Raw genomic sequence first — 15173 nt, forward strand, 5'->3', positions numbered from 1 at the left:
AAGAAAGCCAGGCAGTCTGCACTCAGTGGAGATGCAGAGCCTCCTGCCTCGGTGATTCACTGAGATGCTTCCCCCTCCGTTTTTCCCATTAAAACTGTCCTGGCTGAGCAGAATCTTGGGACTTGATCTCTGGACACAGACCCACTATCTCCCCAGACTGCCAGCTCTTCTAATTAAAGCACCTTTCTTTTCTTTAAAAACAAACAAACAAAAATATCTTGGTGTTAATGAAAGGAACCCTGGTCCTACACCTTGTTTAGTTGCTGAGACGTGGCTCAGCCCCAAAAGAGGTTGTCTGTCTCTGGGCAAGTTTCTCAAACTCTCTGGACCTCTGTGTCCCGCCTTAACAGAGAGGATGAAACTGGATAGAACAGAGTCGATTCCCAAGTCAGACACGCAGTAGTCCCATCAGGCAACTTTCCAGGCTAGCTTTAATTCCCTCTAGCAGAGGAGATGACTGCTGCTGCTAAGTCGCTTCAGTCATGTCCGACTCTGTGCGACCCCAGAGACAGCAGCCCACCAGGCTTCCCCGTCCCTGGGATTCTCCAGGCAAGAACACTGGAGTGGGTTGCCATTTCCTTCTCCAATGCATGAAAGTGAAAAGTGAAAGTGAAGTCGCTCAGTCGTGTCCGACCCTCAGCGACCCCATGGACTGCAGCCTACCAGGCTCCTCTGTCCATGGATTTTCCAGGCTAGAGGAGATGACAGTGGACACTTTTTATAAGCTGCAGAGTGAGTATATGGTTCTGGGTTTAGGTCCACTTGAATTTCAGTTGAACTCATGTTCAGATAATGATCTTTTATTGTGCCATTACTGGCTAAGCCTATGCTGAAGGCAGAATGTTTAGGTGTTGATCCTAACCCCCAATCACAGGCCTCATAAATGAGATTAGTGCTCTTTTACAAGAGACTCCAGGGAGCTGCCTGTCCCTTGCAACATGTGCAGACACAGGGAGAAGACATCTGTCTGTGAACCAGGAAGCAGGCCTTCACCTGCCACCCAGTCTGCTCTTGATCATGGACTTCCTGGCCCCCAGAACTATGAAATAAATGTTCATAAGCCATCCAGTCTCTGGTATTATTGCCGCAGCCTTGGTGGACTAAGACAGCCTGCTACACCATCTGAATTGTTACAGCCTTGCATTTTACACATGCAGAAACCAGGGCATGGGAACATTAAAACTCAGGCAAAGTTAGGCTCTTGTTCTGCTACTCCCTTACTAAAGAAAGACTTATTAGTGACTAGTTTATGCAAATATGTAGCAAAGACTTTTTGCACAGGGACAAACGAAAAACATTCTTTGTGGGGGGAAGAAAACTCATAACAATAGAACAATACAGACAAATGCTAAATGAGTATTTAAAATACAGTCGTTCTTTAAAAATAAGTTATTTTTTAGTCCAGTGAAAATTTTTAAGTGGGGTAAGTCAGTGCCAGTGAAAAAATAAATAAAATTGTGTGTCTGTGTGTGTCTGTGTATACACTTGTATCTGTCTCTTGCTTCTAATGAAAGTTTCATTGTCCTTCACTTACCTGGAACTCAGTTAAGTTGTGCCCTCTCCTACCTGGGAAACAATATAAAATTTAAAGATGTATTTAATTGGGCTGAGGTAACAGGAAAATAGAAATTAAGGACTGTGCTCTTAATGCTTTTCCTTGCACATCCTTTCAGGCCTATTTACTTTTACTTTATGTACAATTCTAACTGGTTTAATTATTTAGATCCTAAGACTCTGGCAGATTGCCATTTAAGGCAGTGAAAAGACTGCAAGCACAAGAACAGAATGGGGACAGGAATAAAAATCACTCTGACCAGCAAACTGGAAAAGCACCAGGACATGGGGCCTGTGCCCCTCATACCTCAGACCCTGGGAGCACCATCTCACCTATTGCATCACCCATACTAAAGACAGATTCTGGACTTCCCTGGTGGCCCAGTGGTTAAGAATCTTCCTGCCAATGTAGGAAGATCTCTGGCTCTAGAAGATTCCATATGCCTCAGGGCAACTAAACCCACAAGGCAGAATTCCTAAAGCCCAAGCTCCCTAGGGCAAGTGCTCCACAAGAGTCGTCATTCAGTCGCTCAGTCGTGTCTGACTCTTTGCGACCCCATGGACTGCAGCACGCCAGGCATCCCTGTCCTTCACCATCTCCCTGAGTTTGCTCAAACTCATGTCCACTGAGTAGGTGATGCCATCCAACCATCTCATCCTCTGTCGTTCCCTTTTCCTCCTGCCTTCAGTCTTTCCCAGCATCAGGGTCTTTTCTAATGAGTCAGCTCTTCGCATCAAGAGAGGCTACCACAATGAGAAGCCCATGCACCGTAGCTAGAGTGGCCCCTGATCTTTGCTACTAGAGAAAGCCCATGTGCACCAAGACCCAGCACAACCAAAAATAAATAGATAATAAAAACGTTTTAAAAAATAAAGGATGGATTCTCAGGAACGCATTGTGAATGTTCAGTATAAGTTCAAGGAGGGGAAAGAAAATATATTACATAATTTTAGAAAGCTTTCTCTTATGTATCTCTTCCTGAGTGAAGAGACCCTTTGCCACCGGAAAATAAAACTATCCAGAATGATTTATTTGCCTCTTTCTGAAGATACAGAGATACACGGGGGTATGTAAAAGAAATTTTTTTTTAATCAAAGTTTAAAAAATTTTATCCAAAGTCTGCCACTTATTAGTTTGTTGACACGAGCCTCAGTTTTCTGGTCTGTAAAATGGGGACTCTAACCTGTGACACCTGGGCCACATGGAAAGCAAACACATGACAAACATATGACACAACAAAATCGTATATATAAATGTGAGGTTTTCCCGGACTTCCCTGGTGGTCCAGTGGCTAAGACTCTGCGCTTCCAATACAGAGGGCCTGCGGTGTGATCCCTGGTCAGGGAAACAGGCCCCCTATGCTGCAACTGAGAATTTAAATGCCGCAACAAAAAATCCTGCATGTTGCAACCAAAGATTTCACATGCCACTATGAAGACTGAATATTCCACATGTGGCAACTAAGACCCAGTTCAGCCAAATTAATTACTTATTTTTTAAAATAATAAAAATTTCAGAAATAAAAATTAAAAGATAATAAATTTGAGATTTTTCTCCAAAGTAATGATTTATGACATCCTGTCCTCCTCTCAACCTCAAACAGTTAAAACACTTATTTTGGTTTTGTTGGTGATGGATTCTGAATTGCCTGGAACAGTTTTTCTTGACCCCTATGGGACTTATATTTCACTCCATCTTCTGCATAGCTTCTAAAACCAATAAGCCATCCTATGTCTGATAGTTTGTATTAAATAACAGGTTTACAATATGTTTCTCAAGCTACACTTGACCCCATGTTCTAAACAGCCTCATTGCTACTTCTTATGATAGAACCTTGTTCATGAATGTAAAGTTTGTATGGTTTGGCTCTACAAGGTTGCCAAAGAAAGCATACCTTCCGGTACACACCGAGATTAAAGTAATTTTAGGTCTTATCCAGTTGAATTCTTGGCATGGATTTATCTTTTGAAAATGAAAATAGCTACATACCAGAAGAGGAAGGAGAGGCACAGGTATGAAATTTCATATAAATTCTCCTTGCTATTCAAAACTATGACTTCATGACTGTCTTTCAGCATATAGCTACTGTTAAAGTAAGAAATGGCTTCAAATTTTTGGTTTTACCTAGTCATGACATTTTAAAGATCCCAACTAATGGCCCCTTGGGAAGTTGAAAAACTGACCTCACGTATATCCTGATGTTTGCTCCAGAAACAATCTGAGCTCACATGATCCATTTCCTCTGGATATATTAAGATAAAATGTTTTAACTTTCAACAAACTGGGGGTAGGGTAAATGTACCTCAACATAATAAAGGCCATATATGACAAGCCCACAGCTAACATACTCATGAGAGCTTTTCCTTAAGATAAGGATCAAGAGAAGGATGTCCACTCTCACCACTGTAATTCAACATAATATTAGAAGTCCTAGTCAAAATAATTAGGCAAGAAAAAACAAAAGGCACATGAATCAGAAAAGAAGAAGTAAAACTCACTATTTGCAGATGGCTTGATATTATATACACAAAACCCTAAAGACTCCACCAAAAAACTATTAGAACTAATATACCATTTCATTAAAGCTGCAGGGTACAAAGTCAATATAAAAAAATCAAGGCAATGAAATATCAGAAAGGGAAATTAGGAAAGTAAGCCCATTTATAATTGCACCAAATAAATAAATAAAATGCTTAGGAATAAACTGAACCAAGGTGAAAAATCTGAAACTGAAAACTATAAGACACTGATGAAACGAAGAAGATACACATACATGAAAACTTATTTTATGTTCATGGATTGGATGAATTCAGCTCAGTCATATCCGACTCTTTGCAATCCCATGGACTGCAGCACACCAGGACTCCCAGAGTACTCAAACTCATGTCCATTGAGTTGGCAATGCCATCCAACCATCTCATCCCCCGTTGTCCCCTTCTCCTCCTGCCTTCAATCTTTCCCAGCATCCAGGTCTTTCCAATGAGTCAGTTCTTCACATCTGGTGGACAAAGTATTGGAGTTTCAGCTTCAGCATCAATCCTTCCAATGAATATTCAGGACTGATCTCCTTTAGGATGGACTGGTTGGATCTCTCTGCAGTCGAAGGGACTCTCAAGAGTCTTCTCCAACACCACAGTTCAAAAGCATCAATTCTTTAGATGAATTAATACTATTAAAATGTCCATAATACTCAAAGTGACCTACAGGTTCAATACAATCCCTATCAAAATTCCAATGGCATTTTCACACAAATAGAATAAACAACTCTTAAATTTGTATGGAACCACAAAAGACCCTGAGTAGCCAAAGCAATCTTGAGTAAAAAGAACAAAGCAAGAGGCATAACACTTCCTAATTTCAAAGTATATGAAAAAGCAATGAAAATAGTATAGTATTGATATAACATAGACACATAGATGAATGGAACAGGATTGAGAGCCCAGAAATAAACCAGCACTTACATGGTCAACTAATTTACAAGGAAAGACTCAAGATCATATAATAGGAAAAGGAGAGTCTCTTCAATAAATGGTATTGGAAAAAGTGGACAATCACAGGCAGAAGAACAAAAGTGTACCACTGTCTTACACCATACACAAAAGCAACTCAAAATGGATTAAACAGAAATTAAGACTTCAAACTATAAGACTCCTAGAAGAAAACATAGGCAGTAAACTCCTTGACATTAATCTTGGTGATGATTTTTTAGATTTGACACTAAAAGAAAGGTAACAAAAGTAAAACTAAGCAAGTGGGCCAAAACCTTCACCTTAAATACCATCTTCAGCTTAAGACACAAAGGATGTTGGGGGTAGTGTTTTGGGACTTCGAAGGGGAGGAAAGCAATTCACGTGGAAATGATAGAAAAGCCAGTATTTTAAGGGCCAAACACAGACAATGGGACAAAGACAGGATTTCAACATGGACTGCTAGGTTCCTCCCTGTCTACCACACCTGGTTCTTATAAAACTACAGTTATTTATAGTGATAGTTTCATTCCTGGAACAGGCTCTCTATAAATTATTTTAGGCAGTTAGGAATTCTTCCTGAGGTTTTTGGCCAAAGAGACACATTTGGGGTGACAAATTTTGCCCCCTTACATCTTCAGATTTCCTATCTGTTCTTCTAAGTGTCCATTCATCTTCTCCAAAAATCATTTACTTTTCTCGAAACCGGCTTCATTTCTCTAAACCAGCTCAGCTGGTAAAGAATCCGCCTGCAATGTGGGGGACCTGGGTTGGGAAGATCCCCTGGTGAAGGGAACAGCTACCCACTCCAGTATTCTGGCCTGGAGAATTCCATTGACTGCATAGTCCCTGGGGTCGCAAAGAGTGGGACATGACTGAGTGACTTTCACCTCACTTTTTCTAAAGAGCCTATATCCTTCTCCCCCCCCCCCCCTCCGCCCAATAAAGTTGTTTTATAAACTCTCAAATAGCACTGCTTTGGGGGTATTCATTTCTTCCTGTGATGCCTCTGTGCACATGATGCTAAAAATTAATAAACTTGTACACCTTTTCTCTGTTTATCTGTCTGTCGTCAGTTTTCCATAGACCCAGCTCTTGAACCTAGGATGACACAAGGCAAGTCTTTCCTCACCTAGATCAGTTGCATACAGGGTAGTTGTTGTCGTGGTCCGGGCACAGGTTGGAAAAGCATTTCCAGACATGAGACAGAATGAGAGAGAAATAAAGTTTATTAGAGTGGGAGACGCTGTTAGAACAGCGAACCAGCTCAAGGGAGAACTGACGTTGAACAGGGGTCCTTATTCCACTTTTATGCCCAGGGTACAAAGAGTGGGATGAGGGTCTTGCAGGTCATTTGCTGATTGGATGAGGCACATATACTGGGTGGTGGGAGAAGAGTAGGGCAAATACCTTCTCCCTATGGGGTAGGAGGGGAGAGAGGTTATACTGTTCCATGAATAGTTACGACATGGGAGAGGGAAGGACGATAAGGGTCTGGTTTTTCTGTTCCTGCGTTCCAAGACCCTCCTTGGTTTTATCTGCTCTTTCATCCTTAGGTCACCACAGTTATGAAACCTTTTACCTCAGACTGAGTCTTGAACCCACGTGGCCAGGACTTGAACCCTCCCAAAACCCTGCTAGGGACTCAGCCAAAACCCATGGTCTTCCAACTGAGATCACAGACCCAGTTTTAGGATCTAATGAACCTCTGGTTCTTGACGTCTCATCACAGAAAGAATTCAGTGAGAGATAAAGTGATAGGTAAGAAGGAGATTTATTTAAAGACAAACACACTCCACAGAGTGTGGGCTATTGTAGGTTGCAAGTGTGACCCTGAAGTGTGCTACAGTTAGCTTTTATGGGCTGGACAATTTCATACGCTAATGAGTGGGAGGATTATTCTAACTATTTTGGGGAAAGAGTGAAGATTTCTAGGACTTCGGTCACTGCCTACCTAAAATTCTTAAAGAGATAGGAATCCGAGACCACTTATGTGCCTCCTTAGAAAACTGTATGCAGGACAAGAAGCAACAGTTAGAAGCAGACATGGAACGACAGATTGGTTCAAAATTGGGAAATGAGTATGTCAAGGCTATATATTGTCATTCTGGTTATTTATGCAGAGTACATCATGCAAAATGCTGGGCTGGATGAAGCACAAGCTGGAACCAAGATTGCTGGGAAAAACAGCAACAACCTCAGACATGCAGATGATACCACTTTAATGGTAGAAAGTGAAGAGAAACCAAAGAGCCTCTTGATGAGGGTGAAAGAGGATAGTGAAAAAGCTGGCTTAAAACTCAGCATTCAAAAATGAAGATCATGGCATCTGATCCCATCGCTTCATGGCAAATAGATGGGGGAAAGTGGGAACAGTGACAGATTTCATTTTCTTGGCCTCCAAAATCACTGCAGATGGTGACTACAGCCACAAAATTAACAGACATTTTCTCCTTGGAAGAAAAGCTATGACAAACCTAGACAGCATATTAAAAAGCAGTGGCATCACTTTATCTACAAAGGTCTGTATAGACAAAGCTACGGTTTTTCCAGTAGTCAGGTACAGATGTGAGAGTTGGACCATAAAGAAGGCTGAGCACTGAAGAATTGATGCTTTTGAACTGTGGTGTTAGAGAAGACTCTTGAGAGTCCCTCGGACTACAAAGAGATCAAACCAGTCAATCCTAAAGGAAATCAGTCCTGAATATTTATTGGAAGGACTGATGCTGAAGTTGAAGCTCCAATACTTTGGCCACCTGATGCAAAGAGCTGACTCATTGGAAAAGACCTGATGCTGGGAAAGGCCAGGAGGAGAAGGGAGCAGCAGAGGATGAGATGGTTGGATGGCATCACCAACTAAATGGACATGAGTTTGAGTAAACTCTGGGAGATGCTGTGTGACTCGGTAGAAGAACTCCAGTTTTGGTCTGGCTGTTCTTTCCTCCCTTAGTATTTTCCACCACTGTTTACACAAGTTTTGCTCAGATCACCGCATTCTCAAGGTAAAAAGTGCAAGCCACACTACAAGGTAAAATCATCTGATTCCCAGGGACAGTTCTGTTCACCAAGCAAACTCCTGGACAAACTCCAGGGGCAGAGCAGAGAGATGCATGTTTGACTAACTCCACAGGGGGATTCTTGTGTAAACTGCAATCTGAGCACAGAAGAGGAGAAATTAAGGGCTTTAGAGATGCTAAGAGGGGTTATTTGGAAAACCTTAGAAGGGGGGAAGAGGGCGGCAGAAGATGAGATGGTTAGATATCATCACCAACTCAATGGACATGAATTCAAGCTAACTCCTGGAGACAGTGAAGAACAGGGTTGCATGCTACAGTCCATGGGGCCACAAAGAATCAGACAGGACTTAGAGACTGAACAAATGAAAAGAATGGGGGGATTCCAAAAAGGAGGCGAATCCAAACCTTTCCTTTCTTTCTGCTCCAAGAGGAGGGTGAAAAGGGCAATTATTTCCTGGAGCGGTAGCCAACTCTGGTGGTAGGAAGGGGCAGGGCTGGGGAGGGAGAGAGGAGGTTGGAAGTGGAGATTATTAACGTCCTCTGCCTCACCCCTCGTCTCTTCCTCTCTTCCTATCTCCAAGACTGGTGCCTGGACCCAGAGAGGTGGCAGGATGTGCAAGGGGACATGTTTGCTGCCTGGCTCTAGGGGTGCCAGTGACAAGAAGCCAAGAAAGAAAAGGAATCCCAAGGGCAGCTTGAAAAGATAGAGGAGCTTCCTAGGGGTTGTAGGAAGCAAGTCAATATTGGGAAAGCAAAGACTGCCAGCAGAAAGCATTCAGGACTGCATTTGGCTGCAACCCTAGAAATACATTCTTCTCTCAGATCGGATACACAAGTCTAGAAGACTAGCCATTAAAAAAATAAACAGTATTAATGATATTAATAATCATGAGTGCCAGTAGTGTTTAAATGTTTCTGGAACCTTTTCCTAGTTGCCTAATGCATAGAGAAGGAAAATAACAGTGTTTAGTAGACATAAATTATAGGATCAGTGCATGTAGCTATCAGTGTGCAGAGATGATGAGCCAAGACTTGTAAGTTGGTTTTGTTTTGGTCTAATTAGATGCTTGTGATGTGTGTGTTTAATTTCAAAACTTTTTTTTTTAATGCCTCCGACTCTTCCTGATTCACACATACCAAAAAAAAAAAAAACACAACAACTTTAAAATGGTAGGAAGTGACTTACATCTTCGATGGACCTGTGTTTATGTTACAATACTGGCTTAGTAAATTTAACTGAGAAAAGGAAACTGTTAAAGGCAGTGTTTCTGCCTGTATTTAATGATTGCTTTCTTCAACTGACTTTTATTGATTGCTTATTTGATCCAAGCCACGTGCTAGGATACAAAAGTCAATGAAGGAATTCCTTCCCCTCAAGGAAGTCATGGTATCCTGGAAGAAATAGAAAAGTACATGAATAAAATGCATTGTGAAGACTGTGTGCTTTAGGCACAGAAACCACCCTGTATTTATCCAAGCATATTTAAGACTGCTTTTTAAAATTATAAAAAAAAATTTTTTTAATTAAATTATGAAAGATACCATACTGTACCAACTGTCCAGCACCTTGCTTCTCTCTCCTTCTGATCCATTCTTTTAACTCAAGTACAGTTGATTTGAGGGTTTTGTGTGTGTATGCACAAGCACGCTTTGTTTTTTACTGTACAATATACCCTGGAGATGATTCTATGATAAAGAAAAAAATGTTGCCTGCCAATAAGTTCTATAAGGATCAAGCCATTATCCACTGCAATGCACCTTGGGGGATTTCATAATTGAGAAAAAAAGGAAGCATTCCCTGCTTTGGATATGCCAGTCCCTAGATATTTAAGATAGGTATCTAAGGAAATTATTTAATGAACCCAGATTCTTGCATGTTTCCATACACAGAAAAGCACCAAAAAAAAGAATGAAATAATGCCATTTGCAGCAACATGGATGCAACTAGAGAGTATTATACTAAGTGAAGTCAAAACAGAAAAACAAATACCATATGATATCATTTATATGGGGTAGCTAAAATATGACACAAATGAACCTATCTACAAACAGAAACAGATATGTGGATATAGAGAGTAGACTTGTGGTTGCCAAGGAGGAGGGGACTGGGGGAAGGATAAGAGACTGGGAGGCTGGGGTGAGCAAATGGAAGCTATTATATAAGGCGAAGTGAAGTGAAGTGAAAGTCGCTCAGTCATGTCCGACCCTTCGTGTCCTCATGGACAATACAGTCCATGGAATTCTCCAGGCCAGAATATTGGAGTGGGTGCCTTTCCCTTCTCCAGGGGATCCTTCCAACCCAGGGATCAAACCCAGGTCTCTCGCATTGCAGGTGGATTCTTTACCAGATGAGCCACAAGGGAAGCCCAAGAACACTGGGTGGGTAGCCTGTCCCTTTTCCAGCAGATCTTCCTGACCTAAGAATCGAATCAGGGTCTCCTGCATTGCAGGCAGATTCTTTACCAACTGAGCTATCAGGGAAGCCCAAGCTATTATATAAGTGAAAGCGAAAGCCCCTCAGTAGTGTCTGACTCTTTGCGAGCCCATGGACTATACAGTCCATGGAATTCTCCAGGCTAGAATACTGGAGTGAGTAGCCTTTCCCTTTTCCAAGGCATCTTCCCAACCCTGGGATCAAACCCAGGTCTCCCACATTGCAGGCCGATTCTTTATGCTATTATATAAAGAACAGATAAAACCAAGCTCCTACTGTATAGCGCAGGGAATTATAGTCAATATCTTGTGGCAAACCATAATGGAAAATTATATTTAAAAAGAATGAATATATATGTATGTATGTATATTAATCACTCAATCATGTCTGATTATTTGTGACCCCATGGACTGTAGCCCACGAGGCTCCTCTGTCCATGGAATTCCCCAGGCAAGAATACTACAGTGGGTTGCCATTCCCTTCTCCAAAGGATCTTCCCTACCCAGGGATCGAACCGGGGTCTCCTGCACTGCAGGCAGATTCTTTACCATCTGGGCCACCAGGGAAGTCCTATAAATCAACTATACGTCAAAAATAAATAAGGAATCACTTTTTTCTCCAATAGATAGAAAAAAAGCACTAAAGTAAGGAACTTGAGATGTCTGTTCTTGTGATTAGTAACAATACTCTCTGCTTGACTACATGTTTTTCTCAGCAAAAAAGTTCGTATATATCATATATATCCTGGTTTCTCCTTTACCTCTTTATTTAGAACAGTTTCCCCAGGCTGAATACATTCTACTTACACTATTCTGCAGTGCATTTTTTTTTCTCCAAGAGAACACTATCTAGTGCATTTTAAACACATTTTCCGGCCCTAGACAAGTAGTAGGGAGGAGGACCTGGGGCAGTGGAGAGTGAACCAGGGAGAAGAGTTTAGGAACAGAAGCACTATTGTGGCATTTTCATGGTTTGATGCCTGGTTGGGAGTGGAAGGCGTCCGGGTTGGTGCTCCATCTAATGGACATTTCACTCACCCTCCTGTATTACTTAATGGTTTCTCTAGTGGGAGAGGAAGGTGGTGTAACTGCTAGGGCAAGACTGAGAAGCTATTTTATTTACAATGTAGACATGGTGGGCTAAGTGCTGTGCTGTGCTCAATGATTATTGTTGTAAGTACAACTTACTGTAAGGCTTAAGATCTCCGTAAGTCCACAGGAGGATGTTAAGCATCTCTAATTCTGTCATGTGGTTCTTAGGGAAAAAAAATTGTCATGTCTTGTGTTCAACTCTATAATTATATGTATCCATTAGGGAACAACTTTGATTTTGGTAGTTCAATAAATAAATAAGTAAATGCCACAAAAATAAACCATTGATTTTGAAGAGAACATAAAACTTGGGGAGAAGACATCTCTTAACTTCAAATTTTTAAGTGCTTTGTCAATGTGATTCATAATGCTAGGGTTGTTACTATACAATGTACCTAGCAAAGGCTTGCATTTTCAACTGAAAGGATAACTTCTCAGATCCTCATCCCTGCCAATAACTGCTGCACAATCCCGTAAATTTGATGAACAGCTATAGGGAGAGCTTCAGGTAACCAATGCTATATTCACCATGCAAATAAAAGGCAGCAATGCTGGGGAACCAAACCTGGAATAGTAACGTGCTGGTGCATATTTCATGAGCAGTTCTCTAAGAAGGCAATGCTCTGATTTGTAAGATTTGCCAAGTTCTATCGGAGAAGGCAATGGCACCCCACTCCAGTACTCTTGCCTGGAGAATTCCATGGACGGAGGAGCCTGGTAGGCTGCAGTCCATGGGATCACTGAGAGTCAGACACGACTGAGCGACTTCACTTTCACTTTTCACTTTCATGCATTGGAGAAGGAAATGGCAACCCACTCCAGTGTTCTTGCCTGGAGAATCCCAGGGACGGGGGAGCCTGGTGGGCTGCCGCCTATGGGGTCGCACAGAGTTGGACACGACTGAAGCGACTTAACAGCAGCAGCAGCAGCAGCATGGTATAAATACTCCTCCCATGACTGATAGTTTAACTACTTTGGTCCAGTCTGCCTGAAACTTTCCCAGTTTTAGCATGGAATGTGCTGAACCTCAGGACACCCTTAATTCCTCCAGAAGCAAGGTGGTTGCTTACCAGAATGGCCCATTTCAAGCTCGCAATATGACATCACTGAATAGGAAGGAGATGTGTGCATGGCACAGGCCTTGTAAGGAACAGCCTCCAGCATGCCAGTGCTTGGCAGAAGGTGTGGATGGGGATCTTTGCCCATCAGAGGGGTGTTAATTTGGCCAGGTTGTTGTTCAAAACCTCTCTCAATTTACCACCACCCTTGTATTTGTTTCCTGGAATTGCCAGGACAAAGTAGCACAAAATGGGTGCCTCAAACACAGACATTTATTGTCTTGTGGTTCTAGAAGCCAGAAATCCAAAGACAAGGTATGGGCAAGACAATATTCTTTTCTTAAAAAGTTTTATTGAAGAATATTTGATTTACAATGTTGTGTTAATTTCTAATGTATAGCAAAGTTTTATATATGGGCTTCCCTGATATCTCAGTTGGTAAAGAATCTGCCTGCAATGCAGGAGACCTGGGTTCGATCCCTGAGTTGGGAAGATCCCCTGGAGAAGGGAAAGGCTACCCACTCCAGTATTCTGGCCTAGAGAATTCCATGGACTATACAATCTATGGCGTCACAAGAGTCGGACACGACTGAGCGACTGATCTGATCTAATCTGATGCTTCCCTGGTGACTCAGTGGTAAAGAATCTGCCTACAATGCAAGAGACACATGTTTGATCCCTGGGTCAGGAAGATCCCCTGGAGAAGGAAATGGCTACCCACTCCAGTATTCTTTCCTGGGAAATCCCATGGACGGAGGAGCTTGGTGGGCTACAGTTCATGGGGTTGCAAAGAGTCAAACATGACTTACTGACTCAAGAACAACCACAAAATATATATATATGTATATGTTCTTTTTCAAAAGGGTCATACTCTTTTGAAGGCTCGAGGGAAGAATCTGTTCCATGCCTTTCAGTTTCTAATGCATTCCATGACTTGCAGCCGCATGACTCCAATCTCTACCGCTGCTGCCACATGACATTCTTCCCTCTATGTCTCTGGGTCTTCACGTGGCCATTTTTAAAATAAGTACATTAGTCACAGTGGATTAGGTGCCCTCCCTACTACCCCACGGAGAAGGCAATGGCACCCCACTCCAGTACTCTTGCCTGGAAAATCCCATGTATGGAGGAGCCTGGTGGGCTGCAGTCCATGGGGTCACTAGAAGTTGGACACGACTGAGTGACTTCACTTTCACTTTTCACTTTCATGCATTGGAGAAGGAAATGGCAACCCACTCCAGTGTTCTTGCCTGGAGAATCCCAGGGATGGGGGAGCCTGGTGGGCTGCCATCTCTGGGGTCGCACAGAGTCAGACACGACTGAAGCGACTTAGCAGCAGCAGCTACTACCCCACCATGATCTATCTTAATTGTAACTACTTCTGCAATGACCTTCCTTCCAAACAAGTTTACATTCTGAGGTACTAGGGGTTAGGGCCTCAACATATTTTGTGGGGCGGACATACTTCAAGCTGTAACAACCCCTCCACCCATATCTGAACAACCCTAATTATTAAATCTCCAATGTTTCAGATATACAGGAGTTCAAAAACTTCAATCTGTTTTAAATATTTTGCCATATACATTTGTAATTGAAGCATTTAATAAAATTCTGCCAGTTGTAGAATCTTCTGGCTCAACTTAAAAATCCTTTGTTAGAATTATTTTTGGGTGATTAGAATTGGGGGTGAATTTTAATTTTCTTTACTTATACTTTCCTGTAATGCATTTTTTTTCAAATAGTCATATCATTTTTATATTTTGACAATGATAGACCTAGATTTTCAGAGAAATGAAGAAAACCATGTGACTCTGTTCACTCTGAGAAGATGACCACTGGAAGACGAGCTGATGAGACAAAATGAGACAAAGTAGGACTCGTGCAAAACAAGCTAGAACATGGCCAGAGATGTCACAGTGAGGCCAGCCACGGGGAGGGTATCTAAGTTTTGAAAGGGAACTTAAGAGATTCTCCATTTTAGCACCTGCCCAAGTGAGTCTTAAGAGTTCTATGGGTATAAAAGAATTCAGCAGCCAAGGAAATCTGGGATATCCAGCACTATGCTTCCTCTTGAAAAGATACAATGCACGCATCTGAGAGGTCCTGCAGTACAGATGCATGTTCAGCCCAGAACTTCCCAGACATCTGGATTTAAAACCCTTTTGGGGAAAGCCTAGTCAAGTGGGCCTTAGAAAGCATCACTACAAACAAAGCTAGTGGAGGTGATGGAATTCCAGTTGAGCTATTTCAAATCCTGAAAGATGACACTGTGAAAGTGCTGTACTCAATATGCCAGCAAATATGAAAAACTCAGCAGTGGACACAGGACCTGAAAGGGTCAGTTTTCATTCCAATCCCAAAGAAAGGCAATGCCAAAGAATGCTCAAACTACCGCACAATTGCACTCATCGCACATGCTAGTAAAGTAATGCTCAAGATTCTCCAAGCCAGGCTTCAGCAATATGTGAACCGTGAACTTCCTGATGTTCAAGCTGGTTTTAGAAAAGGCAGTGGAACCAGAGATCAAATTGCCAACATCCGCTGGATCACG

Source organism: Bubalus kerabau, chromosome 4 (genome assembly GCF_029407905.1).
Source record: "Bubalus kerabau isolate K-KA32 ecotype Philippines breed swamp buffalo chromosome 4, PCC_UOA_SB_1v2, whole genome shotgun sequence".
NCBI lineage: Eukaryota > Metazoa > Chordata > Mammalia > Artiodactyla > Bovidae > Bubalus > Bubalus kerabau.